At 43.6% G+C, this 12990-nt stretch overlaps 1 pseudogene; it reads right to left on the bottom strand.

Annotated features, from left to right (window-relative positions):
• LOC148773627 (large ribosomal subunit protein mL52 pseudogene) lies at nucleotides 1-517 on the bottom strand (annotated as a pseudogene).
• Nucleotides 518-12990: the final 12473 nt, after the last annotated feature.

Below are 12990 nucleotides of genomic sequence, written 5' to 3'. Positions count from 1 at the left end.
GAAGGGAGACAGAAGTTGCTTTTTTATTGACTTGGTTGTGGGTTTTGCAGTAGAGCCCCTTTGGGTTTAAGAGCATTCTGCTGCTTCCTTTTTTCTTCCTGCAACTTCTCCTGCTGTCTGAGCTGCCATGCCTGTAATCCAGCATCCATTTCCTGTGACAGCAGTACAACTCATCTCGCAAACTTTTCCCTTTGGGCTTTTCTTCGAAGCTGGCCTTTCATTGGAGGAGCAGGGCGGCCATCCGCCTACGACCAGTCTGGGAGCTCCGTAAGGGGCCTGTAGCCGGAGGGGTTGGCAGCAAGGCCCTGCCGGAGTTGCCACTGGCTGCCTGCCCGAGCCGCGGTGCTGCAGTGCAGTCTCCGGACACCTGTAGAGAGCAGTACACCCAAAGCAGCCATGCTGAGGCGCAGCAGCCCGAGGAAGATGGCCACATGCAAAAGAGGGCGCAGTGAACCTAAAGAAGGTCCTGTGGCCTTAAACTTCTCACCCAGAATTTTCATTGTTTTTAGCCTAGTGGGCAGAAACGATTTAAATTTGATTGTGAGTAACGTTAGGCATCTTTTCCTATGTTTTTTGCTTCCTATTTTCCCCACTCAGAGAACATCTGTACTCTCTGAAAATGTCAGCCCTTCGTGTATGAAATGGTTGCAGATATCTTTCAGATTTGGCATTTGTCTTTTTGAGTTGGTGTGTGTACATGCATGTGTGTGTCTTTAAATCAAACAGAGGTTACTGCATTTTTGTTTTTTAGCTTCTAAATTTTGCATAATTTTATACTTTTTCCATTCTGGAACTGTTAAAATGCTAACTCTTTATAATAGTATCTTATGGCTTCATTTTATTAAGTTTAAATTTTGGATCCAAGCGGAATTCAATACGATGTAAGGAATTAGGTCAAGATCCAGGTTTCTCCCTCCCACCACCTCTCAACACTGTCTAGTGAATAACTATCTTCCCTAGCTATTTTGAAATGCTACCTTTATCATGTGTCAAATTCCATTTGAATTGGAGTTCTTTCTTGAATCTCTATAGGTCTGTATCTCCACCAATACATCATTATCTTAATTATTTTGCTTTATAAGTTGTTTCAATATCTGATAAGGTTACTTCCCTCATTACTCTTCTTTTTCAAAATTCTCATGGGTAAAAATAAGGTGGGTAAGATGGAGCTGGTGAGAGTCACTCAGAGATGGAACACTGCCCTCAAGAGATGTTGGACTCGATGTGGCCAGTCGCGTACATGACCGTGGCATTCGATCAAAGGGAAAAGGGCAAAAGGAGAATAATGGAGCTTCCTCACAAAATGTCCTATTTATTATGAAGTCAGGGATTGCACAGAGGTTTCTCAACACAGGGAGCATTTTAAACACTTATCCTTTTCCCCTACAATGTATTCCTGGAACCATTTTGTTAAAAAAAAAAGTCATATTTTCTCTTAATAACTACTCATGTCCAGAAACTCAGCATCAAACAAGTCATGGTTCTAATAAGTAGGTCATAAGAGCAAAAATAGAAAACTTCAGATGTTCTTCAGTACTACACAAGGGTAACCTCATGTTTCAAGTCCTATTCCGTGGCCACATGTGCACTCAGGGTGATTCTTCCACAGCCCTCAATGTACTGTGAAGTCTGTACAAAGCACAGATCATTCTATCTAGTCTGAAAATAGCCCCGTCTATGACAAAGGGACAAATATAACATTAACAATCATGCTTCCCTTTTTGGAACTTCAGAGAGTCGTGAGGAAATTATATTTTAAGATCCAAGACTCTTCTTAAAATAAGCTTTCTAAAGAGAACTGAAATGGTCCTATTTCTTCTGATAACTTTCCTTGAGACAAAGGGAAGCATTCAGAATAATTCCGTTGGTCTTACAGCTGCATATGGTTTTAAGTTTTTCCTAAAAATGGCTATTATGGCATTTAAAGGCCTTCTTAGGACATTAGTTTTGAGTTCTCGGAAGTATTAAGAGAACTAGTCTCTCAAATCATGCCTTTTTTATTCATCTTTGCTATATAACTGCTTGGTATTGGTGTCATTAAAATTAAATGTTTGGAAAAATATGGACTCAGTAGAAATTAATGCCTCTAATAACTGAGAATTTATAAGAGGAAAAGCAAGATCTGATGTGTTAAAAAGGATACTATATTGGCTGCACATCGTGACTTCCTTCCAAAAAGCACAGCATGGAAATGGGATGGGTTGGGGGACTTCATAGTGGAGAAGCCACCTCAGCCAGGTGACGGTCAATATCACCAGTGAGTCAACATGTTGAGAGTAGATGCCCTTGATATGGTGTGATGGCAGTGGTACTTTGCCTCTGTCTGTGGCCTTTATTCCCCAAGGCCATAACCCCAGTCTTATCATGAGAAAAATTTCAGACAAACCCCAGGTGAGGACATTCTACAAAGTGTCTTGAGTCCTCAACTGTCAAGCTCATCAAAAACAAGAAAAGTCTGAGAAACTGTCATATCTAAGAAAAGCCTGAGAAACATGAAGAAATGTAATTACTCTGGATGGCATCTCAGAACATAGGGTAAAAACTAAGGAAATCTAGATGAAGTATGAACTTTATTTAATAATATGTTAGTAATGGTGGACTGCAAGGAGATCCAACCAGTCCATTCTAAAGGAGATCAATCCTGGGTGTTCATTGGAAAGACTGATGCTGAAGCTGAAACTCCAATACTTTGGCCACCTCATGCGTCGATTTGACTCACTGGAAAAGAGTCTGATGCTGGGAAGAATTGGGGGTGGGAGGAGACGAGGACGACAGAGAATGAGATGGCTGGATGGCATCACCGACTCGATGGACATGAGTTTGAGTGAACTCCGGGAGTTGGTGATGGACAGGGAGGCCTGGCGTGCTGTGATTCATGGGGTTGCGGAGAGTCGGACACGACTGAGCGACTGAACTGAACGGTTCACTGGAGTTTGCCAGGTGGCACTAGTGGTAAAAAACCTGCCTGCTGATACAGAAGACATAAGAGACATGGGTTTGATCCCTGGGTTGGGAAGATCCTCTGGAGAAGGGCATGGCAACCCACTCCAGGATTCTTGTCTGGAGAATACCATGGACAGAGGAGCCTGGTGGGCTATAGTTCATAAGTCACAAAGAGTCGGATACAACTGAAGCGACTTAGCACAGCACAGGACATTGTTTCATTAATATGACAAGTGTACCATAAAATGTTAATAACATGGGAAACTACATATGGGTATATGGGAATTCTCTACCTTTGCAACTTTTCTATAAACCTACAACTATTATAAAATAAAAATTTTCTTTAAAAATAAGCTAGGGAGGGACTTCCTTGGTGGTCCAATGATTAATAATTCACCTTGCAGTGCAGGGGACATGGGTTCAATCCCTGGTCAGGGAACTAGATCCCACATGCTGCAACAAGAGTTTGCATGCCACAACTAAAAAAAAGATCCCGCATGCCCCAACTACGACCCGGCACAGTCAAATAGATAAACATAAACATTATTTTTAAATAAAGAATAAAGCATTGGGGACTTCCTTGACAATCCAGGGGTTAAGACTCCACACTTGTGCTGTATGGGGCAAGGGCTCAATCCCATATGCCATGCAGAATGGCCAAAAAAATTTTTTTTAATAAAAGAACAAGACATTGGATGGATGGTGGATCCTGGACAAGCCAGCAGGCATGTGAGGGTCCAGGCAGGAAGCCTCACACTGACTCTCTTTCAGGTTCTATGACATTTCTAAGTTCCTACGTCAAGGCCTACCCACCAGGGAACCAGAAATCTCCATCAGAGAAGAGACTGATGAACCACATCCAGCGCTGGCCTACCATCTGCCAAAAGAGATGGCTGGACGTGTAGACAGAGAAGCAGCAGATTGGGACCTGCAACTAGATGGTGTCAAGCTAATGGCCCCCTGACGATACACACAACAAGCCACACAGCACCCTGCTAAGAATGCCCGCAGGGTAGTAGTGGAAAGTTTGTTAGGTCACATGTCCAGCTTCCAGCAATTTTGGAGGAATTAGCCCAATTCTCCCAGAGCCAGGATTCCAGCAAAATGGTCTCACTCAGTTCTTTGGTACAGAAAACCTAAAATAAAATAACACTTGTCACCGCTGGAGTGATGGTCTTAGGTGTGCCCTTCACCTTGGGGTGGAAAAGAAGATCCACAAATCTTTTCTGAACAAACTACCTACTTACTTCTACCCCCTTGAAAGAAATTCCTGATTAATTCTCATCACCGATCTACCCTGGTGGTCCTGTGGTTAAGAATCTGCCTGCCAAAGTAAATAACAACAACAAAGAATCTGCCTGCCAATGCAGAGGACACAGGTTTGATCCATGGTCTGGGAAGATTCCACATGTCGAGGGGCAATTAACCCCATGTACCGCAACTACTGAAGCCCAGGCACCCTAGAATCCGTGCTCTGAAAGCAAAGCCACTGCATTGAGAAGCCCAGCATACAGCCATTAGAGAGTAGCCCTCACTCGCCGCAACTATAGAAGGCCCGCACAAAGCAATGAAGACCCAGTAGAACCAAAATTTTTAATTAAATAATTCTCATCATTTCACCAGTGCCAAGATCAGGATCAATGCCCCACACTTCTGGGTACCCACGCCAAACTCAGCACAGAGCTGACCACAGTGTGGAGGAAAGCGGAAGACGTCTGTATAGATAGTTTTCCAGCCATTGTCACCCTGGTCAGTCATCATCTCATCCAAGTTGTACCAAACCAGGTCATTTGCAAAGCATACACATGAGAATCACAGCCACAAAACCCAGCAGTAAAAACATAAGCACCAGGGAGCCAACACTGGACAAGCAGTAGACTGCCAGTATTCGGGGAAAGAAACCATCACCACCATCATCATGACGCTTGGCACTCCAGCACGCTACTGAAGCCTCAGGCCAGCATGTGGGTGAGGCTGTGACCCACCCAGGCTGTTGGGTTGGACGTCCCACACTGAGATCCTGGCAACTATAATTCAGTCTCCGTGGAATTCTAAAGAGGTTCAAAGCCCTATCCTTTGGCTGTGTGGCAGGAAGCCACTCCCCTCCATGTAGCCCACAAAACCATGGATTATCAAGTCATTCACCACAAATTCAAAGCAATACAGCCTTGACTGGCCTGGCACAACAGCTCCAAATACAAAGAGCCGGTCAGGAGTCAGACGCGGTCTCCCCAGGCATAGGCTTAAAGTAGGGTTGCTTCACTTCGGCGCTACTGACATGTGAGCTGGATAATTCCCTCTCATGGAGGGCTGACTTGTGCGTGGTAGGATATTTAACAGCATCTCTGGCCTCTTCCCATTAAATGCCAATAGTAACCCGCAGTTATGACAGTCAAAAATGCCTCCAGGGACTTCTCTGGTGGTCCAGTGGTTAAGACTCCGAGCTTTCAATGTGGGGGGCGTGGGTTTGATCCCTGGTTGGGGAATTAGGATCCCATATGCCACTCAAGTAGCCAAAAAGATATTTTTTAAAATGTCTCCAAGCACTGCCCAGTATCCTTTGAGGGGGACAAATCTCCCCCTGTTGAGAACCACTGGGTTAGGCATTAGTACTCTGGGGTCTCCAAAAAGAGCAAGTTATGATTTGACCAAGAGAGAGGAGAGGGCCAGGAGTATGAAGGGATGGAAAAGAATAAGGAAAAGATCCCTAAGATAGGATTTGCTTTAAAAAAAAAAAAAGAAGAAGAAGAAAAGCATGACATGGCAAGTTAGGTGGAGAATAAAGGAGCCAGTTAAGCAAGAGCTGGGAGGTCGTTATGGAAGGAAACAGAACTCCTTGGGAGTGATATCTGGACCTAATTATCAACAGAGAAACTTGGAGACAGGAACCCTGGGCTCTAACATTAACTCTGCAATTCCCTATCCACATAGTCTTCCTACAGGAACAGACCCATAGATACAGAGAACAAACTGGTGGCTGTCCACAGAGAGGAGGGTGGGGGTTGGGCAAAATAGGTGAAGGGGATTAAGAGATACCAACTTCCAGTTTTAAAATAGTCACAGGGAGGGAATATATAACATAAGGAATATAATCAATAATACTGCAATAACCGTAAGGTGACAGATGGTTACTAGGCTTATCGTGGTAATCATTTTTTATTATATTTATATGTTGAATCACTATGTTTACCCCTAAAACTAACATAATATTGTATGTCAACTATATTTCAGTTTTGTTTTTTTTGTTTTTGTAAAGTATATTTCTTGGACTTCCCTGGTGGCTCCGTGGAGAAGGATCTGTCTGCCAATGCAAGGGACATGGGTTCAACCCCTGGTTCAGGAAGATTCCACATGCCCCAGAGCAACTAAGCCTGAAAGCCTGCATGGCACACCTACTGAAGCCCACAAGCCTGGCACCCACGCTCCGCAACGAGAGACGCCACCACGGTAAGACATCTGTGCATCACAACTAGAGAGCAGCCCCCGGCCACCAAAACTAGAGGAAGCCTGTGTGCAGCCATAAATACATGATTTTATTTTAATCTTGTAACAATTTAAAAAATCGAATTTGTAGTTTCAAAAAAAAAAAAGCAGCTTCCTGTCTCAGTGCCCCCACAACTAGTTTGGTGACTCACTGAACAGATTCCCAGGACGGCATATAAAGTTATAGTCAAGGTTAAGATTTATTATAGCAAAGGATGCAATGCAGGACCAGCAGGAAAATGACATTCAGAGGCAAAAGCTGGGGGCTACAGTCCATGGGGTTGCAAAGAGTTGGACATGACTGAGCAACTAATACTTTCACTTTCATATATATATGTAGCAGAAATTAACACATTGAAATCAACGATACTTCAATTTTAAAAATTTAATCTACCATATTAACAGGCTAAAGAAGAAAAGCCATATGATCATATCAACCAATGTAGAAAAGTGTTTGACAAAATTCAACACCCATTCATGATTTAAAAAAAAAAAAAAAACTCTCCACAAACTAGGAATAGAAGGGAACTTTTTCAACCCAAAAGTAGCACCTACTAAAGATCTACAGTCAACATCATACTAAGTAGTGAAGGGTTGAATGCTCTCCACCTCATACTGGGAACAAAGCAAAGATTTCTTCTCTCACCACTCTTATTCAATATACTATAAGCCACAACCAATGCAATAAGACAAGAAAAGGAAGTTATAAACATACAGATTGGAAAAGAAGAAATTATACCTATTTTCTGGAATCAAGATTGCCGGGAGAAATATCAATAACCTCAGAAATGCAGATGACACCACCCTTATGGCAGAAAGTGAAGAGGAACTAAAAAACCTCTTGATGAAAGTGAAAAAGTTGGCTTGAAGCTCAACATTCAGAAAACTAAGACCATGGCATCTGGTCCCATCACTTCATGGGAAATAGATGGAAAAACAGTGGAAACAGTGTCAGACTTTATTTTTTTGGGCTCCAAAATCACTGCGGATGCTGATTGCAGCCATGAAATTAAAAGACACTTACTCCTTGGAAGGAAAATTATGACCAACCTAGATAGCATATTAAAAAGCAGAGACATTACTTTGCCAACCAAGGTCCGTCTCGTCAAGGCTATGGTTTTTCCAGTGTCATGTATGGATGTGAGAGTTGGACTGTGAAGAAAGCTGATCGCTGAAGAATTGATGCTTTTGAACTGTGGTGTTGGAGAAGACTCTTGAGAGTCCCTTGGACTGCAAGGAGATCCAACCAGTCCATTCTAAAGGAGATCAGTCCTGGGTGTTCATTGGAAGGACTGATGCTAAAGCTGAAACTCCAATACTTTGGCCACCTCATGCAAAGAGTTGACTCACTGGAAAAACTCTGATGCTGGGAGGGATTGGGGGCAGGAGGAGAAGGGGATGACAGAGAATGAGATGGCTGGATGGCATCACCGACTCGATGGACATGAGTTTGAGTGAACTCTGGGAGTTGATGATGGACAGGGAGGCCTGGTGTGCTGTGATTCATGGGGTTGCAAAGAGTCAGACACGACTGAGCGACTGAACTGAACTGAACTGATACCTATTTTCAGATGAAGTGACTGTCTACCCAAAAAAAAACCAACTCAAAAAATCAACAATTTAAAAAAATTTCTAGAATAACTGACTTCAACAAGATCTCAGGATACAAGATCAACTTACAAAATTATAATACATGTATACAATGATCTCAAACAATAACATCTATTAGAATGACTAAAATGAAAAGTACTGATATAGCAAATACTGGCAAGAATGCAAAGAAACTAGATCTCTCCTACTTTTCCAATAAAACATTCCCTTTTGCCATATATCTGGGGCACTATCAAAACCAGAACCACTTTCAGCTAAATTTCCTGCTTGAGTTTTTTTGTACCGTCTCTGAAATGCAAATTTAGTCTACTGTTTCTCAGAGAGGCTAGGTTTGGTTTATCATCTCACAAGAACCTTACCTCTGTGTTGAAAGAACATAGGTTTACATCTCTTCTGTCTAACCTGACCTTGAGTACATGAGTTGGATTACGGAGAGTTGGCTTTTTCTTATCTCTCACCTTAGATGTCCCTTGGACTTTCATTTCTGTCCCTCTCAAGCCATGAGATAATCGAAACTGTAATCGGTTTCATAACAGTTCCCTGCTGAGCTGGTAAATGCCTTCAGGGCAAAAGTAGTTTTAAGAGCTCATTCACACACTAAAGCAAAGGCAGTGAAAGCAAAAATAAACAAGACTACATCAAAGTAAAAAGTTTCTGCACAACAAAGGAAATCATTATCAAAATGAAAAGGCAACCTATGGAATGGAAGAAAATATTGGCAAATCATATATCTGATAAGGGGTTAATGCCCCAAACTTATAAATTACTTATACAACTCAACTGCAAAAAGCAAACAATCTGATCAAATAATGGGCAAAGGACCTGATCAGACATTTTTCCAAACAAGAGAACAAATGGCCAACAGGTACATGAAAAACTTCTCAATATTACTAATCATCAGGAAAATGCAAATCAAAACTACAGTGAGATATTATTTGACCCCTGTCAGAATAATTATTAAAAAGACTAGAGACAACAAGTGCTGGCAAGGATTTGGAGAAAAGTGAACACACGTGCACCATTATGGAGAATGTAAATTGGTGCGGCCACTATGGAAAACAGTATGATGGTTCCTCAAAAAATTAAAAATAAAGCTACCATATTATCCAGCAATTCCACTTCTGGATCTTTATCTGGAAAAAAACAAAACACTAACCTGAAAATATGTCTACACCCCCATGTTCATTGCAGCATTATTTACAACTGCCAAGACGTGGCAACAACCAAAGCGTCCCTTGATGGATGAATGGATAAAGAAGCTGTGATATGTGTGTGCGTGTGCGTGCGTGCGTGCGCTTAGTCCCTCAGTTGTATCCAACTCTTTGAAACCCCATGGACTGTAACCTGCCAGGCTCCTCTGTCCATGAGATTCTCCCAGCAAGAACACTGGCGTGGGTTGCCATTTCCTTCTCCAAGGGATCCTCCCAACTCAGGGATCAAACCCATGTCTTCTAAGAAGAATTCCCAAAGCACTGCACACACTGCACCGTTAGAGGCTTTGTCTTTATTGAGTCTCAAGAAGTGCAGTCTGTGTCTTTTCATTCGTAAAATATTTCTTGAGTGCCAGCATACATCAGGCACTGGGTTTGGTCGAGGACATATAAACGTGAGCTTTAGTCCCCGACCTCAAAGAAGTCACAACTTTTAAGGGGAAAATAGGTTTATAATTATACACAATAAGAACCAGGAGGGTTGGGAGCAGAAGAGGTTGCCGAAATCCACAAGAGAGACACTTCACTGAAACCAAAAGGGTCTAGGAGAAGGTGCTTGAGCTGAATCTAGGAAGATGTCTGTGAGTAACAGGCTAAAGAGGGAAGCGAGCATTTTCAGCAATGGGAGCTACCCATGCAAAGGTCCAGAAGTGTGAGATCTTGGTGTAAGAAGAAGAGCTGTGAGAGGTGAGACAGGACCAGGAAAATCTTAAACTGATTTGTGTCAGGAACTGGTCTGCCACGGAGATTTTTCTGATAGCAGGGAGCAGACAGACCAAGGTATGGCCGGAAGGGACCCAAAACAAAGACGAAGTCGATAGCAGAAGTGCCGTGGAAGTTATTAATCATTTCTGTCCTGTATGCCACTCTCACCTCTGCTGCCACCTTCCCAGCTGGGACTTAACCGTGTGCAGGGTCAATAAGTTCAATTACTTATTAATGATATTAATCAACTAACTATAATAAATACACACACAAACCTGTAACCACGTGTCCTCCCACCTATCTCATTTCTCCTATCTCGTTTCTCACCTATCTCCATAGCGTGTGATGATACGGACCCTTCCCTTCTTCTTTTTACTTGTTTATTTATTTGGCTGAGCCGGGTCTTAGTTGCAGTATGTGGGATCTAGTTCCCCAGCCAGGGATCAAATCAGGACTCCCTGCACTGGGAGTGCAGAGTAGTCACTGGACCACCAGGGAAGTCCTCTGCCCTTCTTCTTAAAACTCTCTTTCCTTGGCACAGGCATACATCCTCCTTGTTCTCCCACCTCTTGGGCTATTCTTGAACCTTCCCTTAAATGAGTTTCTGAGTATTTCCCTAACCTCACCTTTTCCTCACTCTCCAGTCCAGGGGAGCAACTGCTTTCTCACCCATCCTGATGCTGACGCCCCTCAGACCCCCACACCCTGCACAGCACATCCTCCTGACTTTGAAGCCCATCATACCCAGCACGTGGGCCTCTTGCTCTTCTTCCTCTGCACATTCTCCTCCCTTGCTCTCTGCATCCATTCTTTTTAGCAGACCTGGTGATCCTGTCATCAAATATCCCTGGCATCCATCCCCTGCTTAATCCAGAGCCTCCCTAAATCATGCCTCACCAGGATCAAAGCATCTCCTGGTCTTTCCCTCAATATCATCCTCCCTTGTGATGCCAGAGTGAGACTGTTAAGACATATATCTGATCATGCTATTCTCCTGCTTAAAACTTTCAATAGTTCCCCACCGCCCATGGGATGAAGACCCAGCTCCTTTAACTTAGTACAAGGCCCTGCATTCTCTGGACCTTGCTGCCTTTTAGCTTCATCCCTCATCCCCTGCCATACCCCTGTAACAGTCCTTTATGCAAGCCCTTTATGATTTATTGAGCACCTTTTTTTTTTCTCCCCCTCAGGCTTTCTTGGTGGCTCAGACCATAAAGAATCTCCCTGCAATGTGGGAGACTCAGGTTCAATCCCTGGGTTGGGAAGATCCCCTGGAGAAGGGAATAGCAATCCACTCCAGTATTCTTGCCTGGAGAATTCCACGGGCAGAGGAACCTGGCGGGCTATAGTCCATGGGATCGCAAAGAGTGGGACACAACTGAGCAACTAACACTTTCACTTTTTTTTTTTTTAGGCAGAACTCATTATTTCATTTGATCTTCAGAGCAACGGTATCAACTGGTTATTATTATTATTTTCATCTTAAATATGATTAAAAAAGAGGCAAAGATGTTGAGAAACTTGATCAAGGTCTTTTAACTATTAGGTACTGGACCTGCATCCAAGTAGGAGCAGGACTCCAAAAACATATTCTTAGTTTTTGCCCTAAACTCTGCTTCATCCTTTTCTCTGCCTGGCCAGCTACTCCTCAGCTTTCAAAACTCAGTTCTGCCATCACTTCTTCAAAACTTGTCTTTAACTTTGCAGTCTTGCCTTCAAGACTCCTCCCCTCTATGCTCTCATCGTCAGCATGATTGAATGAGAATACCCGGCCCATCATATCGCAATACTTTCTTTCCCATTTTCCCTCATAAATCAGTGACTTTCCCAGGAGAAGGATCTGGATTTTTCTTTATCTTTGTAGTTCTCCCACCTGACATTGTACCAGGCATGTGGTGGGTCCTGACTCTGCTACTTGCTAGCTTGTGGAGACCTAGCAAAGTTATTTCTCCTCTCTGCGCCTCAATGGTCTCATCTGAGTTTGTGTCCTCATCTGGAAAATGGGTATAATAAGAGCCACCATGGAGAGTTGCTGGAAGGATGCAGGGAGAATTTATCTCTAGGCTGGCACACAGTACGTGCTCAGTACATGATGCCTGTTATTAGACTGTAATAGTTCACGGAAGTTGATCTCTCTACCCCACCCTTAGGGCTAAAATTTTTATTAACATTTCATCTGAATCAACAGGGACCTGGCTCCTGCCCCACCAGCCCTGTGAGGCTGCAGGCTGTGTGGTCAGAAGAAAGACCCCTCCCTACACCCAGAGGTCCCTGGAGGGCTGGAAGGGCCAGTTGAGGGGGAGTAGGATGACCCAGGTCTGGCCAGAGCAGGGGAGGAAAATGTGTTGGGGCTCACAGGTCCCCAAGTCTAGCCCCTCACTGAGCACGAGCACTACCAAACCACCTGCTTCGGGAAGGGCACCGAAGCCCAGATTTGTGCTCCTCCCTCCACACTCACCAAGGGAGGGACATCTCCACGCTGCATATCAGTGCACCAGAACACCAAGTAGGGTTATGGGAATGGTGCATGCCAGGAGTCCCCGGCAATCACAGGAGGTATGCAAAGACCTTTATCTCAGTGCCTTTTGGAGTTAAGCTCCAGTATCTGAAAAACTGGTCTTTCCAAGTGGTTCAGTGGTAAAGAATCCACCTGCCAATGCAAGAGACACAGATTCGATCCCTGGGTCAAGAAGATCCACTGGAGAAGGGAATGGCTACCCACTCCAGCATTCTTGCCTGGGAAATTCCATGGACAGAGAAGCCTCGTGGGCTGCCATCCACGGGGTCCCAAAGAGTCAGACACGATTTAGTGTCTGAATGACAACATCTGAAAAACTCTCTGTATTCCAGACTCAGAGCAAATGGCAGAAGCAGTCAGAGAGGCCAGGAAGGCACAAGGCTTGCCTGGGAGTCTGATCCAGAAAGTTCTGGAAGAGAACCCAAAGGAGGATTGCATTGTGCATTTACCAAGACTTTGTAAAGAATCAATGAAGCAGAAATATTGATTCTTTACTAAGTCTTGGTAAATGCACAATGC

This window comes from Moschus berezovskii, chromosome 27, assembly GCF_049115385.1.
Source record: "Moschus berezovskii isolate FMDL1 chromosome 27, NW_MosBer_1.0, whole genome shotgun sequence".
Taxonomy (NCBI): Eukaryota; Metazoa; Chordata; class Mammalia; order Artiodactyla; family Moschidae; genus Moschus; species Moschus berezovskii.
Note: the sequence above shows the minus strand (reverse complement) of the source record. Positions and strands in the feature narration are given on the sequence as shown.